This window comes from Hippopotamus amphibius, chromosome 1 (genome assembly GCF_030028045.1).
Source record: "Hippopotamus amphibius kiboko isolate mHipAmp2 chromosome 1, mHipAmp2.hap2, whole genome shotgun sequence".
NCBI lineage: Eukaryota > Metazoa > Chordata > Mammalia > Artiodactyla > Hippopotamidae > Hippopotamus > Hippopotamus amphibius.
The window spans coordinates 39,747,079-39,753,189 of record NC_080186.1 but is presented as its reverse complement, the minus strand read 5'-3'; positions in this window follow the sequence as shown (position 1 = coordinate 39,753,189).

Genomic DNA, 6,111 nt, shown 5'->3' with positions numbered 1-6,111 from the left:
ATGCTTAAGCAGCAGAGGGAGGGAGCTGCTGCTGAACTCAAAGCTGGTGCCAGCTGGTGCTAAGACACCAAACCAAGGGAAGAAGCAGTGATGGACTCAGACCGAGGCGCCTTCTCAGCTCACCGTGTATACAACCATCAGATGAGGGAAGCGGATCCAGCTCTGCTCACTGGTTCTGGTACCCACAGCGGCAAGAGAGGATAAAGTCCTGATACCCAGCTAACTGTCTGGTCTCACAGGGAGAGAACCAGTCCTTGTAAGCATCCCAGAGCATCCTCCTCCTCCCTGGATAAACCTGGATTCTTCTCCTACTGCAGAGGATCAGCCAAGGTGAGTCAGAGAAGGGAGAAAATGGGAGAAGGAACACGGTGTAGTCCATGCCTTCTCTAGATAAGATACTTTACATGCACTTTCTCTTTCATCCTGAAAAGAGTCTAGATGGAAATATTCTTTTATCCACTTGATAGACCATGAAACCGAGGCTGAGAGAGGCTTACCCACTGCTCACAGCGAGTGATGATCGGAGCTAGACTGGGCACTGAGGTCGTCGCATCTTCAGTCTTGGAGCTCTCTCCCCACACGTCTCTGCTCTCCAGACCTGCCCTTGCCCGTAAGAAGCTTGCAGCCCGCTTGTGCTGTGGATCCAGTGATGTCATGCTAGCTTGTTAACCTTTGCCTAAAATTCGTGAATCCTATAATTCCTCTGAGCTGCTGGGCACCAGAACTGTCAAATCAACAGTCCAATGAGGACTTTAAACTCAACTTCTATTCCTAGCTCCCCTGACCAGTGGCATTTGTGATGTCCTCCTTCCAAGCAGTGGCATCTAATGATAGAAGTCCCGGCACGGGACAGAAGAGATTCTTTTAGGTCGGAGGCCATTGCAGCACCCCTCAACCTTGTCCAGCTGCACACGAGCCCACACCTAGGCCTGCAGGCCGCCAGTACTCTCATGGGTCAGTCCTGGTCAGGATCACCAGATACCAGAATAGGTCACTGGGTATTAATCATTGCCGAGGGGGAAGTTAAACTGAAAGCCAGTTCATTAAAGATTAAGCTTCTTCTCCGTAGCCCTCAGGGAAGGGGAGCTCTGGGTGGAGAGCAAGGTCCTGTTTCAGGAGGTCTCCTCCTGTGAAAGCCTTCCCAGAGAGCCTGTGGTGAGGAGCAGGGGACCTGGGTTCGAGTCCTGGCTCTGCTCTCCATCTGCTGGGGGACCTTGGGCAGGACACGTCTCCATTCTGAGCTCCCAAGTCCTTCTCTGACATATGGAGAAAATTCCATTGGGTTCCTTGTGACGTGTTAGCATGTGTTGTCCTGAGGATTGTCTACATGTGTTTGCTCTTGTCCATATAGAATAGATCTGTATCCCCAGGGGACCCAGGGCAAGTCCACTTACTGTTCACAATCTTTGTGGCCATGGAAAGTTGGCGGTAGATCACAACTCCACCATGAGACCTGGGGTGCAGGGACTGACACATCTTCTCCCTGCTCCCCACACCAGCCAGACAGATCTCTGACCCCAGACCATGCCCTCTTTGCTCTCCAGGCACTGGTCCAAGTTGTATCTGGAGGGGGTTCTTCTGATCCCACTGAGGCATAAGAACAAAAATTCCCCATTTGGGCAATTCCTGGTACCTTCTTTTGGATTACCCCATCCCAGTGGGATCTGCTAAACCAAAGCTTTGCACGGACCTTCAAAAATTTTGATCCAATACCAAATCAATGACACAATATACACCGACCAATGGATGAACAGACACCTAAACTCTTTGTACTCTGTACAAGGCACTGTGATGGTGCCAGGCTGCAGTCGTGGTCCCAAACGGAAGTGGTACCATATGCATGCTGGTTTGCAACCGGACATTTCCATTAAGGTGAGACCTCTGAAGACAACTGGTAAACAATGACAGGTTTTTAAAATATTAGGGTACTAAGATGAGAGAGGCAGTTGGGGTTGGCAACTAATTCTTTCCTCTTTTCTGTTGCTCTTAACCAGGCTCTCCATGAAGTGAATCTAATCCCTTTTCTGTCTGTAGATGGCAGCACTGGTCCCTTTCACTCCCCACGGGGGACCATGATTTTCACTTGAGAACAAGTGCTCCAAAGAACAGGGTAGAGCAAAGATAAAATAAGCACTAGCTTCAGAACAAATATCCTCACCCGTTTAGATATGAGCACATCTGGCAGAGGCACAAAACCCCCGAAGGCTCACTCCACTTATAAAATAGCCCTTTCAGGATTCTAGCAAGATACCACAGGTCACCAATAACTTTCTAAAGAACCACTGCAAAGCGTCCATGAAACTCAAGGGAGTTCCCCAGAAGTGCATCAGGATCCGAGAACCCAGCTGGAACCCCTCTGAGCAGGAGAATGGAGGACAGATGGCAAACTGCCCCTCAGTCTGTTCCGAGTCAGCCTCAAGGGTCTCACCCCAGGGACCGCTTTCCTTTGCCCCACACTCCTATTTGCTGAGCGCTTTCTATGTGCCTGGAGGTTGCTAAGAGTGTTATACGTACTGGGCCATCTCCCCCTCGTGGCGGGCACTCCTGCCACTCAGTTTACAAAGAGAAAACAGTAGATCCAAGCAGTTAACCATCACTTGCACAAATGGAGAAACCGAGTGAGTGGGAGACGCCTGTCCAGTGTCACATGGTAGGTCACTGAAGGAGCAGGACAGGACCCTGAGTACACCCTGTAGTGCAGAGCTTATCAAAGCAGTGTGACGAGGCAGGACCAGAGCCATTGAAATGGGGGGAGGGGGACAGGAATGGGGCTCTGGACTCAGGACACATCCCACACCTCTTCTGAATAGTGGTCCCTGCACTAAGAACATCCTGGGGCTGGAGTCAGGAACGCCCCTCAGATCCAGTGCCAGCTCTGCCCCAAACGAGCTGTGTGGCCTCAAGCAAGTCGCTTCACCTTTCTGAGCATCCACAGCTTCCCCCAAGCAGGTGGTGAGTATCTAACGAGATAGTGGCACGAAAAGAAAGCTTTTAAAAGTGCGGACACTCCCCTAGACGGATTATTATTAATTGTTATTGTCATCTTTCTCAGTCATTAATGACCTGTTACCTGCTAGGAATCTGTCATCCAGGAATTCCTTTAAGCCCTTCTTGAACCTGTTTATATTTCTAGTCAGCAGCATCTCCCTTGCTTTTGATCCTCAGCTCCCAACCCACGGAGCCACAGGCAAAGTCCTCTGCCTAGGGGCCCTGGCTTGAACGGCCTCTCTCAGTCTCTTTTGTGGGTTCCTTCACCACCAACTGAATTCAGTGCAATACTGCCTCACTTCCTCCCCCAAATCCCATTAGTATACCGAGATCTGTGTTAGGGATCTCAGGAAGAAAGAGAGGAAGATATAGGTCCAGCATTCTCAAATCATCCCCTGTAAGCCCAGAAGTCCCCGGTAGGGTAGGAACATAGGACACCCTCTTAAGTGTCTGTACTTGAGCTGAGAACAAGGTCCAGATCCCACAGCCTCAGAGACCATCCAAGGACCAGGGCCCCACCTGCTCTCAAAGCCCATTTTCCTCTTCACACCAGAGGCAAAGGACTGGAAATCCTTTCTCAGAGACACTGCACAAGCCAGAAACATAAATCAAGCTCAGCCAACTCTGATACCTACTCTGGGATGAGCTACACAGGTTTCAAATCAAATCAGACATGGTGTGGTCTTAGCCACAAGAAGTTCACAGTCTGACAAGTGAGACCAAGGCACAGACAATGATCTCTTGCAAGGCAAGGTTAACTGAATTTGACTAGAGGGTTCAAGAAAAAACAGCTTAGGGGAGGGCCTTCCCAGCTCTGCCTGGGACAATCAGGAAAGGTTTAATAAAGAAGGGACACTTGAACTCGGTGCTAAAGAATGAACAGGAGTTTGCCAGGTAGGGAAGGTGGTACGCAGAAGGGAAGAATGTCTGGAGCAGGGAACACATGAACACAGTGTTCAGGGAATAGAAATGGTCAGACGGAGCATAGAGGGTTCCACCTTGGTGAGAAGGCTGGGTGTACAGTGCCGCCTGTCACCTAGACTGACAAATGCCCTCATTTCCTGGTCTTCAGAAAAGAGCCGTATTGACGATTAAAGTTCTGGCCCCACAGGAGAACTCCCTGACTTCCCTTAGGTAAGGCCTTTGCATGGCTTGCGTTGTGGAGATTGCAGAAGCTGGGCATCCGTGTAACCTCACCCTCAGGCCAGCAGTACATCTTTACCGACACTGCGGGTCTCAGAACGTCCCCGGTGAGAAGGGCTTCTCAAACATATCCCTGAGCGATCCCTTTCCCTGTCTACCCTTAATGCAGGTGAGGAAACTGGAGAAAGAAGCCCCTTCCTCACAAGTCAGGGACAGGGGTGGGAGTGGAACCCAGACCTCCTGCCCCTCCACTCCCCTCGGCTCACATGACGGGGTAAAACTTACCCCATCCAGCCGGAGGAAAGCTCCAGACAAATTCAAGGTGATTATAACAGTAGCATTTGTAGGCAAATTATATTCCATGAGCTAATTAGGAAGGGATTGGGGCCCTCAGCCTTAATTAATATCTAGTCCCTAACAACTTAATCCTGGGTGAGATCATAGCAGGGATCTCCTCTGAATGCCGAAATTCTTTCCCCCAACAAATCACCTATATAAATATATATATTTTAATAGCAGCAATTATAAAGTTCTCTGCCAACTTATGGGGTTGTTTAACATTCCTGGATTGAGGCCACAGTTTTTTTCCCATCTCCTCCCCCCCCAACCCTGCACCCAAAGCCTAATGAATAGTAACTCTTTTGTGGCCCTGCGTTCCATCTAACCAACATCTCCTAGCCGATGGGTCTCCACAGGGAGTTAATAAGCAGTCTGGGAGGGCTGCCTGAGGAGGTCCACGAACCTGATCGTTAACTGCAAGGCCTAATCAGCATCTGCTTCCCACCCGGAGCCCCCCACAGCTACACAGCCGTGGTCCCCCAGCAATGGATGGAAAATCGGTGATTTCCTGACAGGTAGCCACCAATGTTCCACCAGTTAGAAGAGAGATGGTGGTCTCTGGAGGAAGCTGGAAGGGTCCCCCGCAGGGAGCTGGGACGGGAAGGCAGATGATCCTGGAGGCAGCAGGGAACCAAAGCCTGGGGGTGGGGAGGGGAGAGAGGGATCTTTCCCTCCCCCTCTGTTTCTGGGTCAGCCTCGGCTTGTGTCAGTGGAAGGCGACTTCGGGGGCAGAAGCTGCCGGGGCACTTCCCTCAGAACTTGTCTCCCTCAGCGACTCTGTGACATGATAAACCACCCTCCCTCTCTCCTCCAGGGTCAGCTGACGCGGGCTTCTGCTGTGTCTCTCTCCTCAGTGCCCAGAACAATTGAGAAATTCCTCCAAGGCAGTTGGTGTGGAGGCTTAAGAAAGCATACGCTCTGAAGTCGAACAGGTGTGCCGCGACACCCTGGATTTGTTTTTCAGTTATGTTGGGCCAAATATCCAAATTCTCTGGGCCTCTGTCTCATCTGTAAGCTGGGGTTCATCACAGCACCTACCTGATGGGACGCTTATGAGGATTAAGGGACACAGTGTGGGTACAGCCCTTTACATCCCGTGTCGTGATGTTCGATAAACAGGGGCCATTCGTCGTCTCCCCATGACTGTGCTGGTAATGAATGGTGCTGTTACTAATCACTATTAACAAGCGGGGGTCAGGCACTGTGCTGAGCACTGGGACATCCCCTACCCTGGACATCCTCACATGTTTCTCCAGTTCTCTGGCCCTGCCTTCCTTATCTCCCATCTCGTCTCGCATCCCTCCAGTTCTTCCCCCACAAAAGGGCCAGGGATGCTGCCAAAACACGGACTCGACTGTGCCCACGTCTCTAGTCAGATTAAGACCCACGGCAGCCTTCACCCCACAAACTCCTTCCCTGGGGCTTATGAACCCCGAGCCATCCCTCCTCTGCCAACGCGTCCGTTTCAGCACCCCCCACTCCGGGCCCTGTTTCTTATCATCCTAAAACCAAGCTGCTCTTCTGGCCACAGTCCTGGAGCATCAGACCCACCTTTCCAATGAACGTGAGGAAGCAATGACACCACAAAGAAAGCGCACAGAGTAGGTGCACGGGAAGCGTGGCTCTCCCCTCCCCCCCCAG